This window comes from Callorhinchus milii, unplaced genomic scaffold (assembly GCF_018977255.1).
Source record: "Callorhinchus milii isolate IMCB2004 unplaced genomic scaffold, IMCB_Cmil_1.0 Scaffold9, whole genome shotgun sequence".
In the NCBI taxonomy this organism is placed as follows: Eukaryota; Metazoa; Chordata; class Chondrichthyes; order Chimaeriformes; family Callorhinchidae; genus Callorhinchus; species Callorhinchus milii.
Window position 1 is genome coordinate 22,110,072 of NW_024704750.1, and position 11,590 is coordinate 22,121,661.

Here is an 11,590-nt window from a genome sequence, read left to right on the forward strand (position 1 = left end):
CGGTGTCCCACAAATAGTCATGGATTGAGTGACCAAATGATTATTATTACTTTTTGGAAGGGATTATTACCCCCAGAAAAGCAATCCACCAATGACTAACAACCGGGTTCCTACTTACAGAGGCGTGTGGAGTAAGGAAACATGCCCAACGTTTTGCCCTGCCGAGAATCAAACCTAGGTCCTCTCGCTTGCGAGGCGAGGTCTCTAAACCACTGAGCTACAGGACACTTAAAAACTTTAAAGCACACCAAAGGTAAACAAGAGGGATTGACACTATTAATTCTGTGGAGTTCCGTATCACTGTCACTGGTTGCTGTGGGAGATACGGGTTCAAATAGCGGAGGCTTTGGCCATTATATTTCAATCTTCATTGGACACAGGAATGGTGCCAAGAGACTGGAGAGTGGCTAATGTTACCCCCCTCTACAAAAAGGGGCAGAAAGACAAAGCCGGAAATTACAGACCAGTCAGCCTAACTTCAGTAATAGGAAAACTACTGGAGACCATAATCCGGGACAGAATAAATCTCTACTTAGAGGAACATGAGGTAATTAGAGACAGCCAACATGGATTTGTTAAAGGCAAATCTTGCCTAACAAATCTAATAGAATTTTTTGAAGAGGTGACTGCGAGGGTTGATGAGGGAAATGCGGTGGACATTATTTACATGGATTTCAAAAAGGCTTTTGACACAGTACCGCATAAGAGATTAATAAAAAAATTAGAGGCCCACGGTATTAAGGGGACAGTGGCAGTTTGGATTAAGAACTGGCTGAGTGACAGAAAGCAGAGGGTGGTGGTTAATGGGTGTTTCTCGAAATGGAAGGAGGTGTGCAGCGGTGTCCCCCAGGGATTGGTATTGGGACCACTGCTCTTTCTAATATATATTAATGATCTGGACTTGGGCATAGGGAGCACTATTTCCACGTTTGCAGATGATACAAAGTTAGGTCGGGTAGTAAATAGTGAGGAGGACTGTAACCAACTGCAGGCAGACATACACAGAATGGTGGAATGGGCTGACATGTGGCAGATGGATTTCAATGTGGATAAGTGTGAGGTGATACACTTAGGTAGGAAAAATGATAGCAGGCAATATAGACTTGGTAGCTCAATCTTAAGGGAGGTAAACGTACAGAGAGATCTGGGGGTTCAATTAAGTGAATCATTAAAGGTAGCGGGGCAGGTAGTAGCTAAAGCAGTAAAAAAGGCATTTGGTGTACTGAGCTTCATTAGTAGGGGCATAGAGTATAAGAGTAGAGAGGTTATGGTTAATCTATACAAAACACTGGTTAGGCCTCAGCTGGAGTACTGCGTCCAGTTGTGGGCACCTTACCTCAGGAAGGACATTAAGGCACTGGAAAGGGTGCAGAGGAGATTCACGAGAATGATACCAGGAATGGGGAACCTTAGCTATGAGGACAGGCTGGAGAAGTTAGGACTTTTCCCATTAGAGCAGAGAAGATTACGCGGGGACCTGATAGAGGTCTTCAAGATCATGAAAGGTTTTGACAGGAAAAGCTGTTTCCGCTGGTAGGTGTGTCTGTGATTCGTGGTCACAGTCCTAAGATATCTACCAAAAGAAGCAGAGGGGAGGTTAGAAGAATTTTTTTCACTCAGCGAGTTGTTGGAATTTGGAATGATCTGCCTGAAAGGGGAGTGAAGTCCGATTCGATAACAGCTTTTAAGAGAGAACTGGATAGGTATCTGGGGAAGACGGGTTTGCAGGGTTATGGGGAGAAAGCTGGTGAGTGGGGTTAGTGAAAGTGACTTGCTCTGTCAAAGAGCCGGCACAGACTCGATGGGCCGAATGGCCTCCTTTTGTGCCGTAACATTCTATGAATCACTACATTGTTTCCACCTGAAGATATTGTGCAAGACTGGGAGCTTACTGTGTGAGGAAACATTGCAGAATAGCTATGTGTGATATTGTGATCCAGCCTTAAATTTCTGGTGGGTGTCAACAGGCTAACAGTCCTCCAGATTCAAACTGTCTCTCCCACTACCTTCCACAAGCTACCTACTCAGCCATGGGTGGGAGATGAAGAAGATGCTCATATACAGGGATTTCTAACCCTGTTTTTAAAAGAGACAATTAGGATGGGACTTCTCCATTTAAGAACAGGATCTTGAGCAATCTATTCCGCAAAGATATAGCAGCCTTCTGGTGATGAAATGTCACACCTATGTCACAAGGAATGACTTGTTTTTGCGGTAAAACAGACCATTAACACAATAGAATGAATGGTTAAGATACGTGTCTCGGATTCTAATTTGAACCATCACTATTCATGTTGTGTACATGAGATGGAATGTTTTAAAAAACAAAATCAATATGCACGTTCTCGATTGCAGTTTGTGACTTAAAAAAAAACGCTTCCTACCATCTGTCTCTGAGCTTCCTCAGGGCTGAGGTAATGTTCCCAAAGGAAGGTTAGAGCTCGACCTTGCCCTCATAGTTCTGAGTATTTGACTGTGCTGCTCCTGTCTGTGACATTTCCAGAGATTATTTTGTATGGATGGTTAATCCGTCATATTACAAAACAAACACACGCATATAAAAGAATGGGACTTGTAAACCCTTCAGAAGGATTGTCTTCACAACTCTCTCTTCCCCTTCTCACACACATTCATGCGTACATACACACATACAGGCGCGCACACACACACATACGCGCACACACACACGCATTTACAAAATCTACCCAAGCAACAGTCAGAGCATATGGATCATATGTTGTCTGATATCTAGCTTATACCCAGCTGAAACTCAAGATAAACAGTGACGTGCAAAGTCACACGCCTTCTTAATCATAAATACCTGTTTAATCTGCTCAGCTCTTGAAAGCAGAGTAAAGAACACATTTTGTGTAAAGAGAGATATGCAACACCACCCCACCCACCAAAAAAACCATCAAAACTATACATATAATCCCTATATTTCTTTTTCCTGCAGGGTAACCTTGTACAATAACAAATTGCATTTATATAGCAACTTTCATGTCGGGTTGCTGTCCTAAGGCGCTGGGCAGTCAAGTATTTGCACCCGAGCTAGGAGTTGGAATCAGGAGAGTTAGGGGCCAAGGGAGATGGGGTAAGTGGGAGGATGACTGAAAGTACAGCCAAAGAGGAAGGTCTTAAGGTGAGCATTGAAGAAGGCAAGGGAGTGGGCAAGGTGAAGGCATTCCAGAAGGGCAAGAAAGCTGAATAGTGGCTGATGACGGGGCCCACCAAGTGGAGGGAGCAGGAAGGTGGTAAGGTTGTGTTTGTTCACATAGCCTTGAGCTCAACTGAAGATTAATTCCCAATGTGGGATTTGAACCTACAGCCTTCCAAACCTGAAGCAAGAGTGCCACCAACTGAAACTTGGCTTCCCAAAGTGCATTTGTACATAAGTATCTGACTTACATTCAATTGCTAGTCACGTACCTGTTGACTGCAGGTGAAGTGGCAAAAGATTAGGCCAGGGTGGGTCATCAAACTGGATCCACCCACTGGGAGTTACTGCTGCTAACTGAGGAGAGCACAGTGGGCTACATGGACCTCTGAGCAAAGGACTGCTGGGAACAGATGCCGGTTGCAGAACCGTCGTCTCCAGAAAGTGACCATCTTCAAACGATTCATCAGAGACTTGGGAATAGTATTTACGACCTTTAAATGCAATTCATAAAATATTAGTTTATCACAGACATGGAGAAGCTTTTCTAACCCTAGGAACCAACAATTACTCACATTCTATGAACACTACAGTACTGTATATCCTGTGAAGCGCTTTGAGATGTCTCAATGATGTGATAAGGCACTATATTAAATGCAAGGATAATTAATATTATATTATATGAATGGCATTTCTCAGTCACTCTGCTCTTAACTCAGATATAAAAACATACCCTCAACCAAACAAAAAATTGGTTCGGAAGTAATTAAAGGCAGTTCAGTACTTTAGGACTTGTCAATACAAACAGGCCACTGGGTTGCTGTATTGTGGTTTTAGCTGGTTAGACTCCAGCAGTTACCCCAACGCACACTCTGGGGTCCCCAAGCCTTGGCTTTTGCCAACCGGTGCCTAATACATTCGGGAATTAGGTAAGCAGGATGTGTCTCTCCAGGGAAAGAGAGAACACACTGCATTCTAACAATCTATCTCTGGGATTTCCGTGTAGGTGGGATGCACGGAATTCTCAGCTTGGTTTAGAGACTCTTAAGCACGGATATACGCATGTATCAGACACCCGGTAAATCGGGAAAAATCCGTCCGTGCAGAAAAATTCACCTGTAACTTCTGCATATGGTGTGCACTGTGGCTCCTCACTGAAGGAAACCCACTCTGATCTGTTGGTGGCGATCACGTTAGCAGATAGCATCATTACACCAAAAGTGCACAACTTTGTCAACGTGATGTTGTGGTGATAATTAGAGGAAGATGGGCTGGCTGCCGATTACATCATACACTGGCGGAATGATCAATCATTGACTCCTCCTTGGGTTTGGCACACAGTCATTGTGCAAATCCATGAGAGTACCTTTTAAATGAAAATAAACAGCATTTAATTATAAGTCTTAAAAGAAAAAGTACCTGCTCTCACTAGACTACCAACAACTTACATTTGTGTAGCTCCGTTCACACAGGATAATGGCTCAACAACAACAACAAGATTCCATTTATAAAGCGCCTTTCACGTCAGGAGGACGTCCCAAGGCGCTGTACAGTTGGGTCATGACCCGAGCAGGGGGGAAATGGTCAGGGTGAGGGAAGGGAGGGAGCAAGGAGGGGGGAAATGGTCAGGGTGAGGGGAGGGAAGGGAGGGAGCAAGGAGGGGGGGAAATGGTCAGGGTGAGGGGAGGGAAGGGAGGGAGCAAGGAGGGGGAAGAGAGTCGAGAGGGGAGCTGAAGGCACGGTCAAAGAGAAGAGGCTCAAGAGGTTGACTGGAGTATGTGGTGAGGAAAGTGGGAATAATGTATTGTCGTAAGGAGGCAGCAGAAGGCACAGTCAAAGATTTTCAGGTGAATGGGTTTTGGGAGGAAGTCGCAGAGAGTGGGGGAAAAAGTAACTAAAAGCTCGGTCACTGATTGTGGAGGCGAGAGACGAGCCGCGAACTGCAGTTTGTGGAGCGGCGGGAATTAGCAGGAAAGTAGGGCTGGAGGAGATTGCAGAGCTGGGATGGGGTAAGGACGGGAAGAGATTTAAAGACTAAAATGAGGATCTTGGAAATCAATCCAATGAGCCATTATTTATCATAAATTGGCTTGAAGTCAAACGTTGTGGAGAGTTTACCTTCCCCTCTGTTTCTTTTCTACGTCTACACAGTGTAACCTCGCTGACAACACATCCTTGATTCAAGTGAACCACCAACCAATCATGTTACAAAAGAAAATATCTGCACGCTAACCAAGGTCTCTCCCACGTCTCACAAGCTGGAAGCTTAAAGAGCTTCCCGCAAGAGAAAACCAGGAACATGTTGTATGGGTTGTTAACTTTGAAATCACAAAAGTTCTGCTCCAGTGACTTCATGAATGGGGAGGACTGATCACAAGCACTATTTACATTCACACTGACACTTGAGTATACTTTATCTTGTCACTGCAGGGAAAGCTTCCCACGCACAACTCCTGTGCCCAGACTGTCTCTGCGTAACAGATTTGGAAGATTAAAATAGATGGAGCGATGTCTGTAAGTGCTACACAACACATCAGATGTGTAACAGTTCTGGTGAATACATTTTCCCCCACAGTGCTAAATGGTGGTTGGCCATTTTACCCTGAATAATGAATGCTGTGCTAAGTACGCAATGTAATAGCATCTGAGTTGGGGGATCTTGCAGAATTAAAACATAACAAAACAGACTGGAAAAAAAGAGTGAAAAGGCCAGAGATAGGCTTTTAACTGACCAGTGACACCGCTAAGTCAGCCACACAGTGAAAAAAGTCTCAAAATACTGCTAAAAAATTTCAAAGTCACAGTTGTAGAAAATACGCCATTATTTCCCTGTTTTTAACATTGCATTGAAACTATTCAAGTTACAGATTATAGCAAAATTGCTGAACTCTCATCAACGATTTTGGACCTTTATAAGGTGACTATCTTAAACTCAGTTGTGCAGGAATTATGATTGTGAATGGAATGTGAACGTCATTTATCAATGGCTCAAATAACCAGAGCTGCGGCCTGCACGTCAGTCAGTCTATCACTCTTTCTAATGGCTTTGAGGCAGTCACATCTGGGCCATCTCTTTGTCAGAAGTTTCTCTTGAGGAAACTGGAGGAGATTGCAGAGGAAGGGTGGGGTAACTGATTTGAAGGTCAGTACAGGGTAACCAAATACATTTTGTCACTATTAACATTTTATTACTACTGTTATATTGAGCAGCACGACAATTTAACAAGTAGTCAACAATTAATGGTTTAATTTTCTCAAATGAATTTACCAGACAAATGTTGTTGGCATCAGTCTATAGCTGATGTTCTGACTCTTAAGACCCAGCTTCCAATGTACCATGCATACCTTTCACATCTTTGTGCTAAAATGCGAGTCGCATTACATACAGGGCCCTTAAGATATAGGGCAAGTTGGAAATATATAGGCTGTTTCGTTATTAAATGTATATAATAATTCTTGCATTTGATATAGCGCCTTATTATGTCTTCAAGATGTCTCAAAGCGCTTCACGGATTGTACTATAAAGTAAATTGATTGTATATTTTATGGGCGAAACGCGGCAGCCAATTGCACACAGTAGTGTCCCACAAACAGTCGTGGATTGAGTGACAAAATTATCATTTATTTTTAAGGGATTATTACACCAGGAAAACAATCCGCCAATCGAATAACAACCGGGTTCCTACTTACTGCTAGGTAAATAGCCGAGTATTCCCACATATAATATACACTCACCAAATCTTCATCTACTGTAGCAAACTGGAAAAAAATTACAAGCTAATGAGTATTAAATCTGTTCCCAAGATAAACTACCTTAAAATCAATTTCAGAGTTTAGATGTAAAAACAGTAAAATTTAGTCTATTACTCAAATAATCTTGCAGTCATCAAAATGTTTACAGTAAAGCATTCAAAAAGGCAGTAAAGATAGCTGTAGCTTTTCACAAACGGAATGTATGCTTTTGGCATTTCGCCCACAAAACATACAGTAATTTTACAGTATATTCTGTGAAGCGCTTTGAGACTTCTAGAAGATGTGAAAAGACGTTATATCAAATGCAAGGATTATTATTATTAAATATATTAGCGCTAAACTCCCACACATCCCCTGGTTATAACCATGGTGTTCTGCTGCATAAACAAAACATTTGACATTTCTTCTCCTAAATGAAAAGCATCCGTATGATTTATTGGAAGAAGTTAATTATAGTAAAATTATGGAAACTAACACGGTTTCCCAGCTCCCAAAGTTTCCAGATATCAAATGCATCCAATTTTGATAATATTTTCCAATTAGGATGTTGTTTAATAATTATCAACATCTTCACTGGCATTAAAATTACAATATTTTTCTTGGCCTATTACCCAGAATGAAAATGGCTAATATTCATTTGATGGAGTATACTGTAAATTGAACTGACTGTATATTTTGAGGGTAAAACACGGCAGCTGATTGCGAACAGCAGTGTCCCAAAAACAGTTGTGGATTGAAGTGACCAATTTTTTTGTTACCCTGGAAAAGCCAATCAACTAACAACCGGGTTTCTACTACTGCTAGGTAAACAGGCGTGTGGAGTAAGGAAACTTGCCCAACATTATGCCCTGCCCAGGAATCAAACCCAGGTCTCTCGCTTGCGAGGCGAGTGCCCTAACCACTGAGACTCCACTTTTAAATGTCAGCTTGGATCAGTTTGGTAGCACCTTTGCCTCTCGGTCAAAAGGATGTGCGTTCAAGCCAGATGGCAGGATTTGAGTTCATAGTCCAGGCTGGCAGTCCTGTCGAGTACCAAGGCAGAGCGGCGGATATTTGAAAGTAAATAAGACAACAACATCAATAACCTTCATTTATATAGTGTCCCTCACGCAGCGGAGCTTCCCAGAGCGCTTAGGCATCAAAAAAATAACGTGATATCCGTCTATTCAAATGGACTTTAAAGACAACATAACACTATTTGAAACGAGAAAGGAATTTCTCTTAGTTTCCTGACAAATAATCCTCCAGATAAAATTGATGGTTGTTTGAGGAAAATTGCTGCGTGCGTGTATGTGACTGCTGCATTTTCCTACACTTGATGCCAATTCCCTGTGATGTGCTTTGAGATGCCTCAAATGTTATAGGCGCTGTATTAAATCTAAGGATTATTATAATTTTATTAATTCTGCTCCACATTGGTACCGGAGTGTGGAACAGCATTGGCAATTAAGAGGTTGATGAATCCATGAAATTCTTTTCTCAAATCAATTTAAGATGATTTAAATTAGAGAGCTCTTTTTCTACCTCATTTCATCAGGCCAAGCACAAAGTTCATCCAAGCTAAATGACTTTAAATGACTTCCCATAACTATAGCAGAAAATAATCATTTGTTTCACAATCAGAGAAAAAAAATTGTCATTGACTTTAAGACTGTTCAGTCTTAAACAATTTATGTGTAACGATGCATAACATTGTTAATGCATAAACTGGCTGCTGAATTTGCCAATAAAATACACAGTCACTGCACATTACAGAAAAACTGAATTCCATCCAGACATTTTGGCATGATAAGTAGCTGTATTAAATACAAGGATTATTATTATTGCTGCTAAAGTATCCTTGGTTGTTAAAGATCACAGTTTCCAGCTCATCGTCTAGATTGTGACCAATGTTGGTCCAGAAGTACGTGTACAGTACAGCAGCCAATTCAGTACAAAGAAAGATGATGACCTGCCATGTGAGCCCACAAAAGGGTTTGTAAGGGAAGCAATATAACCTTTTTCTAGGCGAAACATTCTAAATGTTTGAACTCTCTCTCTGGAATCAATCCAAAAATAGTTTCCATTTCGCCATAACTATTTAACTGGCAGAGGCCTCAATGATCCACAAATTCAGTGCACAGCCCCAGGGACCTCAATGTAAATGCAGGCGGACACAAAGGTCTCCTCTGTCTGCAAGCATGAAGTAAGTTTGGGTTGTTATTTGAGGGAGTTTAGTGACCTCATATAGGTCTCTAAGCTGTCCTCATGCTTATCTCTATTTTTCTTAAACAGTCACCCCAGAACAAAGGAAGAGTGTATTTAAGTGAGTTACTATGTCCACAAAAACTAGTGGCTAATCTGCTAAGCTGAAATGGAACAACCACTCAAGTTTATCTTTCACCTGCTCAAAGTTTCAGATATCGGGGAAAAGGCTGGCAAAACCTGAAGGCAGATCAGTACAATGCCAGACAGTTATTTGAAGGGAGAAGCAATCATTGTTTGCTGGATGTAATCGGTGACCTGCTTTGCCAGTGAGATTCTTCCAAGGCCATTTGTAGTCTAATTGAACATCAATATTTTCAACATCGTTGGTTACACTGGCACCATGCTGCTTTGCTTACATGAGCAGCTCTGCGGGAGAAACCACTTTCTATGAAGTTTCTCCCGCATCGACAGGACCTGCTGTGAATCAAAATCACAGCTGAGTGGTCGCATTTTCATGCTTTCTTTTGTTTAAAGACATCTGGTCTGCTCGGAACTGCAAGCAGATCGAGTCTTCTTATGTTTTCAAATAGCATCCTCTCTTGGGTAACGCAAATCATTTTATTGGTAAATAATCACCAAACTGAACCTATCAGTTCAACGATTATAAATTATAAATAGGATATAAATAACCTTCAGTAGCTGTGTCTTTGACAGTGCATGGGTCACCTCACCCATCTCCCGAGCTCAGTGTCCAACCCGGCCATTGTGCAGCGTTTTGAGACACTATCTGACAGGAAGGCGCTATACAAATGCGAGTTGTTGTATGTCATTAAGTGGCCAGCTCACTTTAGTAATATGGGGATAAAACAATTGGATCAGAATCATGATGAGAAACAGATTTATTTAACATAGACAAATCAAATATTTAGATAAGAATATACAGGAGTGTTTGTGTGTCCGCTGGGACGAGATGATTTTCCTTCCTCAGTCAACTACTCAGAAGATAACTTGTTTTTAAATAAAGACAAACTATTGGAAGTCTTTTTTTTGGGGGTGGGGGGGGGGGGGGGTGAGGGCTGGGGGTGGAATTTCTGTATGACCTCTGACCAGATAAGAGAAAGAGAAACCTTTGAAATATTTTGAAAAGCTTCCAAAATCCAAAAACAATTAAAATCCAAACCTTCAAACTCCCAACAGTGACAGATTGTCCTTTTTACTATTTAGCCTCACATTAAAAACATCACAGTTTAAAGTAATCATCTTGTAATCTGACACAACACTTTTCACCTCAGGAGGACATCTCAAAGTGCTTCTCAGGCTTTACTGTAAGTGTGGTGACTATATTTTGTAGGCGAAAAGTGCAAGGTGCAGAATGAATGAATTTGTCAAATTGATTTTTATGCTGAAGGAAGATTCCAGCTTTTAAATAAAAGAACCCCCCCCCGAGCCCTCTGTGTCCAGGATGGCACTTTCTCCATTGTCAGCTCCTACGTTCAGGAAGCAGATGATACAGATGACCTGCTTACTCACCAACACGCTACCCGCTGCCTCTTCTCGACTGGCTCCGTCACCCTGTATGTCTCTCGTACCCTCTGTTTCACCATCGGTGGGTGCGCTTTCAGCCACTACACCGCAAAACTCTGGAACCCTCTTCCTTTATCGCTGGTCCAGGCAGACAGGAACTCGCAGAGAACATCAAATCTTAAAAGAAGGATGTGCGTAAAAATATATTTTTAAATTCACATGAGCTGCAAGTGGGCAAACATATCTGCATAGCACATCCATTGTTTTTATCTTCAAGAGAAACATTTGCAACAGCGGTAAAAGAGGAAACAGAAGTTGGTTACCCTCTGCTCCTGTTTGTTGAACAGTGGGTGGAATTTCCCGCAGGAACAATTAATTAGTCACGAGAATGCCAGGAACAGAAATATTTACTCCTCAGCAAGTATTCAATTTAAGTGNAAAAACTCCATTCTGAGCACCAACATAAACAAAGAGAAATAATAACAACAATAATAATAATAATCCTTGCATTTGATACAGGGCTTTATCATGTCTTCCAGACATCTCAAAGTGCTTCACAGGATATTCTGTAAAGTGAATTGACTGTATATTTTGTGGGTTAAAAAAAAATATGAATAGAAATCTGATAATCAGAAAATCCACGACTATTTGTGCTGTGCGCTATTGGCTGCCGAGTTTCGCCCACAAAATAAATAGTCAATTCACTTTACGGTGCATCCTGTGAAGCGCTTTGAGATGTCTTGGACGTGGCAAGGATTATTATTATATCACCACAATTTGCGTTTAGCAGCTTGCCTTAACTAGATAAAGCAAAAATGTAATGGACTGCAATTTTCAATTACACCCATTAACATGGTTATGAATTTAATCATTTCATAAAGGGAGGCCAGTCAGATTCAACATTTGTTCATTACCATTACAAGGGCTATTTTATTAAGATAACATGCATCATTGGGCTCAGCAATAAAA

The 11,590-nt window shown here is 41.5% G+C and overlaps 1 protein-coding gene and 1 long non-coding RNA gene across 2 annotated transcripts in view; both read right to left on the reverse strand.

The window, feature by feature from the left end:
* Positions 1-3,529, reverse strand: part of ston2 (stonin 2) — a 34,179-nt gene extending 30,650 nt beyond the window's left edge. Inside the window, exon 1 of the mRNA XM_007906001.2 lies at positions 3,430-3,529. The gene's annotated coding sequence lies outside the window, so the exon portion shown is untranslated. The remainder of the gene's footprint in view (positions 1-3,429) is intronic.
* A 69-nt stretch (positions 3,530-3,598) lies between these two features.
* On the reverse strand, positions 3,599-10,758 carry LOC121849710. Its single transcript, XR_006085308.1, has 3 exons — positions 10,628-10,758; positions 4,274-4,523; positions 3,599-3,651 (listed from the first exon to the last, which is right to left on the reverse strand). It is a non-coding gene; the product is annotated as an uncharacterized LOC121849710 (long non-coding RNA).
* Positions 10,759-11,590: the final 832 nt, after the last annotated feature.